The following is a 12,616-nucleotide window of genomic DNA, read 5'->3' on the forward strand; positions in this document are numbered from 1 at the left end:
TAGCCTGGAGAGGCTTCCTCGGGGCTGGTTGCATGGGCTTTGAGTGTCCCTTTCCGAAATCGCAGGGACGCCTCCCTCTCTCAAGGCCAGGGCTGCAGATATGGTCCAGTCAGGCACGCAGGAGGATGGAGCTGCGCCTTCCACGGAGGGGAGGGGGGGCTCCTCTTGCCACATGGCGCCGCGCGCTGCAGTCTGCCGCCCCCCTCCCGCCCCCCAGGCCACAGTTCTGCCAGAGCCTGACTGTCAACACGCGGGTGGCAGTTAGGATGTAGCTCCATCCCCTCCCGTCCCCAGCCCCCTCCAGACTGGGGCAACAGCCTAGACAGATCTGGGGCTGGAGGAGTAGGAGGGGGCGTGGGGCGTGGTGGGGCGGAGTGGGGCGGGGGGGTGTTTGTCCTGCGGGAAGCGGAGCCCGCCCGAAGCTGCCTTTCCCTCTCCGGCGGCGGGCAGGGAACTGGCGCAGAATCCGCAGTTCTCAGCGAATGAGGGAGCTCAGGGAGGGGCTGGGTTGAGACTGGGAGGGGGGGCGGGTGTCATTAGTGCTTCCCAGCAAAAGCAGCTTCCTTTCCAGGCGGGGAGGAGAGAGAGGCAGGCTGGGGACTGACTGGTGCAGGGAGCCCGGAGCAGGCGGAGTTGGTGGTCTGGCTCCCTTCCCTTCCTTGCGCATCCCTCTCGCTCGCCCGCTGCTGCATCCCTCCTGCATCCCTGGAGAGAGAGAGCGGTCCTTGGGTACCAGAGTCCTCGGAGCCTGCCCGCCGCGGCTCCTTTCCTGGGCTGTCCTCTCCTGCTGCTGCTCCCATCCTCGGAAAGCGCTCCGGGCTCTTCCTCCGGGGTACCGCCCTGCCCTCTCTCTCTCCGCCCTGCATCTCCTGGAGAGAGCGCGCAGCATCCCTCCTCTTGGGTACCAGCCTCGGCATCCCAGCCCGCATCTCCGAGGAGTGCAGCGGCGGCGCCTCTCTCGATGCAAGGGCGACCACGGTGATGGGCTTGGAGTGGGCAGCTTGTTAGGTGTGGAACCGAGGCAGACCACCTCAGGTGAGCGGATCGCAACAGGGCAGGGGGGGAGGGTCGTTTTGCGGAGCCCTGCCCTCTGCAGACAGGGTGGGAAAGCGCTGGTCCAGGGGTATCTGGAAGGCAGGTGAGACCCAGTGCCCAAGGGAAAGTGAGGGGCAGGGCTATCTAAGGAGATTTTTGGTCCAGAGAGGACCCCCGGGATTAAGGATGCTTCGGCTGAGGTGGGAGGTGTGATGGATGCTGTCCTGGCACCAGGAACTGACCTGGATTGAGACCTTTAAAAAAAACTGCATTTGTCCATCATCATGCCCCCGGCTGACACTTCCAAAGTAATAAATCGTAACTGGAAAGTGGGTTCTTTTGCATGCTGGGTGTCGCACAGACGGCATAAGCAGAGAACCGTCCTTCCTAGTAAGGGGCAGTGCAGGCTGGGTGGGTCGCAGAGAGACGTGGCTGAGTTTTGGGTGGGCTGCATCATTGAGATGCATCTCTGGCCTGAGACTGGCATCGTGCTGTGAGAGGGAAGTGGCACGAACATGCCCCCTGCAATGTGTCGTGCGAAAGGGGTGGAGGATCCCTTCTTGTGACGCAAGAGCGGCTGGTCAAGGTGAGCGAGGGGCCGGCTGCCGGTTTCACAAGCAGGCTCTGTTGGTCGGGCAGGCACTGCAGCGCTCCTGGCCATGGACAGAATTGAGAAGCTGGGGTTGCCTGCCTTTTGCCATCAGGAATGAAGCCCTTCTCAAAGCCCTCCCTGCAAGGCATGGTCCCTCGCCTAGAAAAGACCCAAATCCACTTTCCACTGCCGCTAACCACTACTCCCCACCCCCTCAAAGCCTCCCAGGTCATAGGGCTGTTTGGTTTGAAAGAAAAGAGGGCACCAGAGTGGTGCCCGTGTGGGCAACCTTCCATGCCAGGTGGCTTTGGGCATCCTGGGCAGGTGCAAGAGGTTTATAGGAAGCTGCCTTACACTGAGTCAGATCATTCGTCTATCCAGCTCATTTTGCCTGCACTGGCTGGCAGCACCTCTCCATGGTTTCAGACAAGGAGTATCCCCCCCCTCCCATACCTAGAGACACTGTTGGGGATTGATCCTGGGCCCTTCTGCATGCAAGGCAGGTGCTCTAACCACTGGGCTATGGCCCTTCCCCAAAAGGCAAGTGGCCACACAGGAGAGGACACCGAGCAGAGCAAAAGCTTCAGCCTGAGTTGGTCCTGCCTCTCTCTCACTACCCGTTGCATCTGGTCCACAGGAAAGACATCAAAAGAAAACAAATTCTGGGTGTAAAAGCTACACAGACAGGGAACGCGAAGTTCAGGGGGTGGAGGTAGGAGTGGGTGCAACACCTTAATTCTGTGTGAATGGGTGCAGTGCCTTAGCTCTGCTCCTTGACATCCGGAAGACACAGAGCCCCATCTGTGGGGAGAGGTTGTAGATCTCTGATGATGCGTTGTACTGTTTTAACTTGGGAGCTGTATGTGATGACTAGAGGTGTTCTGTTATTTTCTTTTTTGGGTCTGTCTTGCAGCAAGTTCTCTCTGGGTATCAGTCTGGCTCTGTTGATCTGTTGTCTAACTTCATCTGCTGGGTATTTTAGTTCTAAAAAGGTTTGTTGTAGATCTCTTAGGTGAGAGTCTCTGTCTGTAGAATTGGAGCAGATGCGGCTGTAACGTAGTGCCTGGCTATATACAATGGACTGTTTGGTATGTTTGGGATGGTAGCTAGAGGCAAAAAAGAAAATAACAGAACACCTCTAGTCATCACATACAGCTCCCAAGTTAAAACAGTACAACGCATCATCAGAGATCTACAACCTCTCCTGGACAATGACAGTTCTCTTTCTCAAGCTCTGGGAGGAAGACCTTTCATTGCCTCCAGACAGCCCCCCAATCTTAAACAACTCCTAACCCACAATAATACTATAACCAGACTTAACACGGACACTGGCACCAGAGCCTGCAATAAACCCAGATGCCAACTTTGCTGCCACATACACCCGGACAACACCATTACTGGCCCCAACAACATCACACATACCATCTCGGGACTATTTAATTGCTCATCGTCTAACATTGTGTATGCCATAAAATGCCAACAGTGTCCTTCAGCTCTCTATATTGGACAAACAGGCCAGACCTTACGCCAAAGAATAAATGGACATAAATCCGACATCAGGAACCACAAGACAGAAAAACCAGTAGGAGAACACTTCAATCTCCCAGGACATTCTATACAAGATCTCAAAGTAGCTGTTCTATTACAAAGGAATTTCAGAAATAGACTGGAAAGAGAAGCTGCTGAATTGCAACTTATCACCAAACTTAAAACTATGGAGAGACCTGGTTTGAATAAAGACATTGGATTCTTATCTCATTATACATGACAAAGCCATTTTTCACCTTCTCACCCCTTGCTTTTTCCTGTTAGACCTATTGCAGTCGTTAAGAGTCGTCAACAGGCTCATCGCAGCTATCTGCCAATCACCCATTCCCACCACCCTTCTGAGTAATACCCCTCCCCACCTTCTCACTATATAGAAAGGTCCGGTGACTTCTGTTTCAGTGTATCTGAAGAAGTGTGCATGCACACGAAAGCTCATACCTAGAACTAACTCAGTTGGTCTTTAAGGTGCTACTGGAAGGAATTTTTTTATTTTGTTTTGACTTATGGAATTATGTTCCTATGCCCGCCATTGGCTCTGGTGCCCCCTATAATTAGTCTCTCTCCCTTCCGACCTCCCAGTCCCCTTGGCCTGCTGATCAGGCAGTTTGTCCAACCAAGTGACCAAGTTGTTGAGTGCTGCACAAACCTTGGTTTGAGGGAAACCTGGATCGCATCTGGCAGGCAGGAGCCTGCTGAGACGAGACACCTCTAAGAACCAGGGATGACCCCATTGGCTTTATTCCCAAGTCATCCAGCAGTGCCAGGAAACACGCCTCCTTCTCAATAAGGCTGCCAAGTGAAGCTCTACGCTTTGGACAGCTCCACGGCGGGCAGAAATCCAACAGGTACGGCACGTGTCAGTACACCTGTGTGGCCGGGAAGCTGCCACGGGGCCAAGGGCAAGGTGCCAGCTCCATCCCTTGGGAAGGCAGAGACCTAGAATTGTTGTGGGTGAGATATTGCTGCTGGGTTTCTTGGATGTGTCAGGAGCCAAACTCAGACGCCTCGTCCCTTTGTGTGCCAGCTGGCTTCTTGCAGCAAAACGTCAGTTTGCAAAGACAATGGAAGCTCTGGAATAAAAGCAGGCCATGAATCAAGCTCTCTCGGCTGCCTCTGAAATTAACGGTCCATTCATCTCCAGCTTCCTGGTCGACAATTCATGGGAGGATCCCATTCATCCTCTCTCGGTTTTTGCCCTAACATTATTCAAATGTGAGATGCAATTGAATGTGGCTCCTAAATGGCCAACCCCAAAGTGCTGCCTTCATTATGGGGTATTATTTACACAGCACCATTAGAGTGCTGGGCACTTCACAGAGCCCAAGAGGACCGGTCGCTGCCCCCAAGGAGCTTACAATCCAGCACCCAACACTTGGTGAGGCAGTAGAGGAAGAGGAGAGACTAGCAAATAAAACCCGAGTTCTTTTCCGTTCCATATACTTTGGCTGCACAGACATCATACTTCTAAAGCCCATTCCAACACACACACACACACACACACACACACACACACACACACGTATTCTGGGAACTGTGGCTCTGTTGGGGGTGAACTACAGCTCCCAAGATTATTTGGGGAGAGTGTGTGGTGTTTGCACAGCCTCCATCTTCACCCCAGTATAATTTGGAAAATGGACCTACATTAGTCGTGCTCATTCACTTTGGTGGGTCTGTTCTTTGCGGCGCTAGCACCAGATACAGCCCAGAAGGTGAGCCAAAGGTGTCTCAGAAAAGGGGAGTTTTGAGGATGGATTTAAGGGAAGGGGGAGGCACCTGTCACAGAAGCATGTTGGGCAGCAAGGGGAGAAGGGTGGAATTGCTTGAAGGAGGAGGAGTTCTTCGGATGGGCAAGGAGGGCAGTGGAGCAGCAGAGAGGTCAGGGGTGGAATTTACTTCACTGGAGGTTTTTAAGCAGAGCTTGGATGGTACGGTTGCCATGTGTCCTCTTTTTCCAGGACACATCCTCATTTTCAAGGGTAAAATTTCTGTCCAGGTGGATTTTTAAAATTTGCCATAATGTCTCTTGCTATACTTTCTGGATGAGACATAGACATAATTGGTGGCTGAAGACTTGCTTTCCTCTTCTCTTTTCCTGACCCCACCCCCTCACAGATTCTATAGGCTACATATAGTAAGGTTACCAGATTTTTTTCAATGAATCGGGGGACACTTTTCAGCTTCAATGGATTCTGTATGGGGACTGATTTGTAAATCCAGGGACTGTCCCCAGGAAACGGGGACATCTGGTAACCTTAACATCTAGTAAAGGTCAAGGGACCCCTGACCATTAGGTCCAGTCGCGGACGACTCTGGGGTTGCGGCGCTCATCTTGCTTTATTGGCCGAGGGAGCCAGCGTACAGCTTCCAGGTCATGTGGCCAGCAGGACTAAGCCGCTTCTGGCGAACCAGAGCAGCGCATGGAAATGCTGTTTACCTTCCCGCCGGAGTGGTACCTATTTATCTACTTGCACTTGGATGTGCTTTCGAACTGCTAGGTTGGCAGGAGCAGGGACTGAGCAATGGGAGCTCACCCCGTCGTGGGGATTCAAACCGCGACCTTCTGATCGGCAAATCCTAGGCTCTGTGGTTTAACCCACAGTGCCAGCTGCGTCCCATTAACATCTAGTAGGGGTATTTAAAATGGGAGTTCTCATAGCGTCCTCTTTTTGGTCTTCACAATATGGCAACCCTAGGATGGCCATCTGTCATAGATGCTTTAGCTGAGGTTCCTGCACTGCAAGGGGTTGGACTAGATGACCCTCAGGGTCCCTTCGGACTCCTATGATTCTATGATCTGGACTGGCTTTCAGGCTCCTGAGTCCCTTTCCCTAAAGTCTTAGGAAAGCTGCTCTCTCTCTGCTTTACAACAATGCCTTTCTCTTGAAGACGCTGCGGTGGGAGGGGCCGTTGACATGCAACCAGAATTCCTTAAGATCCTGGAGAAGTTATTTACCCACCCACCCACCCCGCTCCTATTCACAAGGAGCAGTTTCCAGGGGTGGTGGTGGGTCTTGGGGTTGCAATCTGGGAGGGAGCGTGCTGGCGATCCATTCCTTGTGAACAGACAGCCTGTTAAAGAGGTGTTGCAGACTCTTTGCAATTCACAGTCATTTGCATGCCTTTGCCTGTGGGTTTGTTGCTTTCACAGAACCCTAGAATCCTAGAGTTGGCAGGGACCCCCAAATGACATCTAGTCCACCCCCCTGTGGTGGCAGGAATCACAGCTAAGGAATCCCTGTCGGGTGGGAAATGCTGGAGTCTGGCCTGAGACTTCAGGGGGAAAGTGCATTGGCAACAGAGACAGACAGCAGCCTCTGCAATCAGCATGCATCTGTTTGGAAGGCGACAGGGCAGTATTGCCTGTTTTGGCACTCATGTCTTGCTTTTGGGCTTCCTCTGGGGGCAGCTGGCTGGGCACTGCAGAAACAGGAGACTGGACCCACTAGGCCCCCTTCAGTCTCATCCCGCAACCCAGATCATCTCCTGTTCTTGCACTTTTCTGTTCCAAAGTAGGGATCCTTTGTCCCCCACCCCTGCAGATGTTGCTGGACCACAGCTCAGCATCCTTGACCACTGGCTAGGCCGCCACAACCAGCAGCCTAGGGTGCAATTGCCTTTCTGGTCGATCTGGTTCCAGAGTCCCATGACAAGGAAAGGGCGACAGTAGTGTCTCTAGTTACACACACATCCCTGGGACTTTCACAGAAATATACGATGGCACCAAAGGAAAGTTTGAAAGAATACTGTATTGGAAGCTAGATATTCAGGAACAGATTTTAGATGAAGATTGGGAAAAAATCTTTCAGCATCCACCCTTTGTTGCGACCCCTAGAATAATCCAGGAACAAGGGTTGAAGTTGGTACAAAAATGGTATTACGCACCTGTAAGGTTATATCATATTACAAAATCTGGAAGTAAGAATTGTTGGAGGAAATGTGGAGTGATGGGAACGTACAGTCATATGTGGTGGGATTGTCCATTAGTTCATGAATTCTGGAAACAGATTGGTATAGAAATATCGGGAATTGTGGGTAGGAAGGTGGAAATATCTAAATTAATGGTTCTTATTAGCCTGAGTAGCACCAAGTTAGAAACAAAAGAGGAATGTAAATGGGTAAAATGGGTGGTAATTGCAGCCAGACAGGTTATAGCGAGTAATTGGAAAAACGCAGAAGAGCTAGGGGTGAACCAATGGAGGAAAAACCAGGAAAATATTATAATTTCAGAATATCTAACTGTGAAGATACACAAAATGAAAGGGTTTAAGGTCAGTGAGGAGGAGGAGGAGGAGGAGGAGGATTGGTTTGAGAAGATATTGAATTATTTGGGCAGGTTTGAACAATTTGGGGCAATTAAAATGTTAAAAGTTAAATAAACCTTGTGGAGGGAGGAGTGTTAATGTATATAGAATTGTACATATGGTTTGATTTGAATATGTTGTTATTGATTATGTATACCCAATGTATCAGCCGCCTGGGGGGGTTTCACTGTTTGTGTTTTGGTTGTTGGTAAAAGAACAACAACAGGAAGGCAACTGAGTTGGGTTAACCCTGCTTGGCAGGGGCTCCCCAGAGTTTTAAGCTCTCTTGCACCCAGTCCATTTTGATGCACTGCAGTCACTGGGCTCAGAGGAAACTCCTCGCTCTGTTTCTCACCTTACAGGCATCAGCCTCTAGAATGGTTTTGCAACTGCAGGTAGAAATGAAATGCAGGTGACCTTGATGCCCACAGCACACCTGTGTCCTGGGTTTCCCCTTGGAGTCTGTGACTAGCTGGCTGAAGCAAGGAGGGTGAGGGGGGGCTCCATCTGCTTGGGCTTCTGTGCATGCCCCCTCCTGTTTGTGTGCCAACACACAACACACCCGCACAGCCACACGCCATCCCCCAGGAACTCGCCCTGGCTGGCACACCTTTCGCCAGCCACTGCGATTTATGAATTAAGAAGTGTAGGCACACGCCAAGCGCAGCCCAGCTGGCAGCCTCCCAGCACGGCTTTGGACTGCTGTAATTTCCTGGGGGTCATTTTTGCTGCAATTGTTCATCATAATACTTCTCGGCAAGGGAGAAGGGGGAAAGGGGCACAGCCTGGCAGGACCTGCGAAACCAAAAGCATCTCAGCAGACGGTAAAGCCTCTCTGCCCTCCTGCCTCTCCAGCCCAGAAGGGGGGCTGCATGCTCATTTTGACTAGGAAGTTACTTTTAGCAGTAGCAGAATCGTAGAACTGTAGAGCTGGAAGGGACCCAGGGGTCATCTAGTCCAACCCCTACAATGCAGGTTTTAGGGGTCGGTGTATGCAGTGGTAAATAGCAGTGGAACTGGAATACAGAGAGCCACCAATGTGCCCATGGCACTTCAAACAATGGCAGTGAAAAGGAAAGTCCCCTGCCCGCAAAGAGCTTACAATCTACCATGAAAGACGGTCTCTTGGCTTCAGGCACTGAGGAGCTGCTGTCTGTCAGAGGAGGCAAGGCTGCGATAGAGGGGCCCCAGGGGTCTGTTTCTCACTCAAAGGCAGCTGGTGTTGTCTGCTCTGACTGGCATGTCTTTTGCACCCTGGCTGCCTTTTAACACAGAGGGAGGAGGGCTCTGCGCTTGACCCCTGGGACTCTCCTCTTTCCTCTTCACGCCTTGGCCCAGCTGGGAGGTGTACTTGACCTGTAATCCTACCTCTTTCCTGCCTGGACAGAGAGAGGGGAAGTTGTGACACTGGGGTGGAGCAGGTAAAAAAATCTCTCGACTTTTGGTATGACCGAGATGCAGCCTCCTGTTTAATGTTCCCGGCCACTTCTGTGGCTCCACTGCCTCTCGCCTCTCGCCCTTCCCATCCCTGGCACGAGACGCACAAACACATGAAGGTAGCCCACCAGGGAACATGACTCTTGGGTTAAAAGGTCTCCCTCCCCACCCGCACCCGCCAGGTTTTGCATCACCTTCTGCATGAAAAGCGTAATCACCTCAGAAGAGATTCCCGCATCAGTACAAAGGGGGCACCCTCTTTGGCAAAGCGACCAACTAGATCCCCAATATGAGGATCCCTGAAGCAGGACAGGGCACCAACTCTCCTAGTGGCATTCCATTTAGTATGGCAGCGCCTGCCCTTTGGAACTTCCTGGCTATTGATACCAAGCAAGTTCCTTCACTGCAGTCTTTTGGGCACCTGCTGAAAACCTTCTTGTTTAGAGAAGCCCACCCATATGCTTAGAAAATGGGGGTCATTTTCCTCTGATTTAGTGCAGCATTTTAAGTTGTGTTTCATTTTTAAGTACTGTTGTAATTCTTTCTTGGTTTCATTGTTTTATCTTTTTGTAAACTGCTTTGAGGGTGTTTTTCTTTTCCACAGTCAAGTGGTGGATAATTTTTATGAAAGAAGCTCTATAAAAATAAATAAATTCCCCAGCAACTGGTACTGCTGCGGTGTCACATGGCCTCCAATACTGTAGATAGCAGATATTCATCACAGCCTTTGATAGCCTTGTTCCACATGGATTTCTCTCTCTCCTTTTCAAGCTGTCCAGCTTGGCAGCCTGTGGCAGAGAGTTTCGCAGGTTAACTGCGTCGCATGAAGAAGTCTGTCTGCATCCTGCAACATTCAGCTTTGTTGGAAATCCAGGAGTTCTAGGAGAAGGAGCAAAAGGTTTCTCTAGCCACTTTCTCCTTGCCATGCATAAGGATGCTTCATCCAGATGTTTGATGATCACCAGCCAGAGATTCTTTCGCTGTGATTCCTGCATTGCAGGGGGTTGGACTAGATGACCCTTGGGAATCCCTCCCAGCTCTACAATTCCATGATTCTGCATGCCAAGCAGGTGCTCTGAGTTTCAGCCCTTCCCCTAACTGTACCTTCCTTGAAGAACTCATACTAACTGTACCTTCCTTGAAGAAGTGTGCATGCACACGAAAGCTCATACCAAGAACTAACTTAGTTGGTCTTTAAGGTGCTACTGGAAGGAATTTTTTTATTTTGTTTTGACTATGGCAGACCAACACGGCTACCTACCTGTAACTGTACCTTCCTTTGTACTTCCAGTATATAAAACCAGCATTGGGGGGGGGGGTCTACGTCTGCACAAAACCTCCTCTCTGATCCAGTTTTAAACAGTGATGGACTCTCTTTGTTCTCTCCTTGCTTTGTAACAAACCCCCCCTCCCCAAGTCCCCTACAGGTGTCTGATGTAATTATCATCTCATCGGTGACTCAGCCAAGCTTGCAGGCTGACTGGGTGTCTGGCGGCCTCCATCCTTTAAGAATTTACACAGGGCCACAGCTGACTTGAAACTGATTTTGCCCGCAGGCTGCCTGCGGCATTTCCTCTCCGCACGCCCAGCCCCAGGCCAGCACCTACAGACCCATCTCGCACCTGGCCTCCCTTCCTTGTTTCCTAAAACCAGTTTTCTCTTTGAGTGACTGCCTAATGTCCCCAAGCTGAGCAATTTCACAACCACTTTGGCCTTGCCTGTTTCCTGCATGGTCAAAGATGTCCCAGCGGATAAACATGTCCTGTTTTGCACCATCTCAGCAGGTAAAACGGGTCACCAGCTGATTGTTGTTGTTGTTTAGTCGTGTCCGCCTCTTTGTGACCCCCTGGACCAGAGCATGCCAGGCCCTCCTGTCTTCCACTGCCTCCCTCATGCTGGTAGCTTCGAGAACACTGTCCCACCATCTCGTCCTCTGTCGTCCCCTTCTCCTTGTGCCCTCCATCTCTCCCAACATCAGGGTCTTTTCCAGGGAGTGTTCTCTTCTCATGAGGTGGCCAAAGTCTTGGAGCCTCAGCTTCAGGATCTGCCCTTCCAGTGAGCACTCAGAGCTGATTTCCTTCAGAATGGAGAGGTTTGATCTTCTTGCAGTCCATGGGACTCTCCTGAGTCTCCTCCAGCACCATAATCCAAAAGCATCAATTCTTCGGCGATCAGCCTTCTTTATGGTCCAGCTCTCACTTCCATACATCACTACTGGGAAAACCATAGCTTTAACTATACGGACCTTTCTTGGCAAGGTGATGTCTCTGCTTTTTAAGATGCTGTCTAGGTTTGTCATTGCTTTTCTCCCAAGAAGCAGGGGTTATTAATTCATGGATCACTGCCTTGCTGTGGTGAAGGGGCTTGAATAACTCAGAGAAGCTATGAGCCATGCCATGCAGGACCACCCAAGATGGACAGGTCATAGTGGAGAGTTTTGACCAAACGTGATCCACCTGGAGCAGGAACCAGCAAGCCACTCCAGTATCCCTGTCAAGAAAACTCCATGGACAAAGACAACAGCAGCTGATTAGGGCAGGTCAAAGGAAAACCACCTCCTCACTCTGCACTGGTAACCTCTGGAACTCACTTCTTCAAGATGTGGGGGCAGCCAATGACTTAGGCGACCAGTCTGTGGAATAAGATTGGTTTATTGATGGCTACTAAACCCGGTGCTAGATGGAAACTCCATGTTCAGTGGCAGTGTACCTTCCAGTACTGGCTGATGGGGCCTGCCAGTAGAGTGGGCTGCTGTGGCCGTCTCCCATCCCAGCTTCTTGGATTTTTCGTCGGCGGCCTGCAGGCTCCGGGGATCTTTCGTCAAACTCAGCAGGACTCATATGATGCTCCTGTATCGTGACGTCACAAAATCCCCAACCTTTTCTTTGAAGCTGCCACAGAGAGTGCCTGGATGACAAACTCCACTTATTGGAGCTCCATTATTAATAATTGTGGTCTTCGCTTTGTTCTGACTGCAGACCTGCTTTTGAGACCCAGATTAAGCTCGCAGCTAGAGCTCCACCGAGAGACAAGAAATGCATTAATTAGGGAAGGAAGAGAGATCAGGTTGTCCCCCCAGCCCAGCGGGGGACCTGTTTATCCAGCGCAGAGAATCTTTGGAAGGGAGATGGGGATTATGCACTCTTCCTGCTTCCAGCAGAACAGTGTGCTGTTGAACCGAAGTGCCTGTTGGTTTAGAAAAAGAGCTGAATAAGAGACAATATGATAGAAGTTTATAAAATTATGCACCGACTGGAGAGAGAAGAGCTTTTCTTGCTCTCAACAACAAAACATGTGGACATCCAGTGAATTATAGAATCATAGAATTGGAGAGCTGGAAGGGACCCTGAGGGTTATCTAGCCCAACCCCCTGAAATGCAGGAATCTCAGCTAAAGCATCCACGACAGATGGCCATCTGACCTCCAAGGAAGGAGAGGCCACCACCTTCTGAGAGAGACAGTTCCATCATCCCTAGCTGGCAGGACCAGTGGCCAGGGATGATGAGAACTGCGGTCCAAAAACAGATGGAAAACGAAGTTTGTCCTAGATCAATGAAGCCGAGTGTTGGAAGATTTCGGACAAAGAAAGTTCTTCTTCATGCAGTGCGTCATTAAACTGCGGAACTCCCTCCCACAAGAGGCAGTGAGGGCCACCATCTTGGATGGATTTAAAAGAGAACTAGACGACTTCCAGTTTGCTGCG

General features: G+C 50.9%; 1 protein-coding gene across 1 annotated transcript in view; it reads left to right on the forward strand.

The window, feature by feature from the left end:
• Nucleotides 1–241: 241 nt before the first annotated feature.
• PHF24 (PHD finger protein 24) overlaps nt 242–12,616 on the forward strand; it is a 34,894-nt gene continuing 22,519 nt past the window's right edge. The window contains exon 1 of the mRNA XM_081881602.1: nt 242–1,035. The gene's annotated coding sequence lies outside the window, so the exon portion shown is untranslated. The remainder of the gene's footprint in view (nt 1,036–12,616) is intronic.

This window comes from Podarcis erhardii, assembly GCF_964252035.2.
Source record: "Podarcis erhardii genome assembly, chromosome: 11".
Lineage (NCBI taxonomy): Eukaryota > Metazoa > Chordata > Lepidosauria > Squamata > Lacertidae > Podarcis > Podarcis erhardii.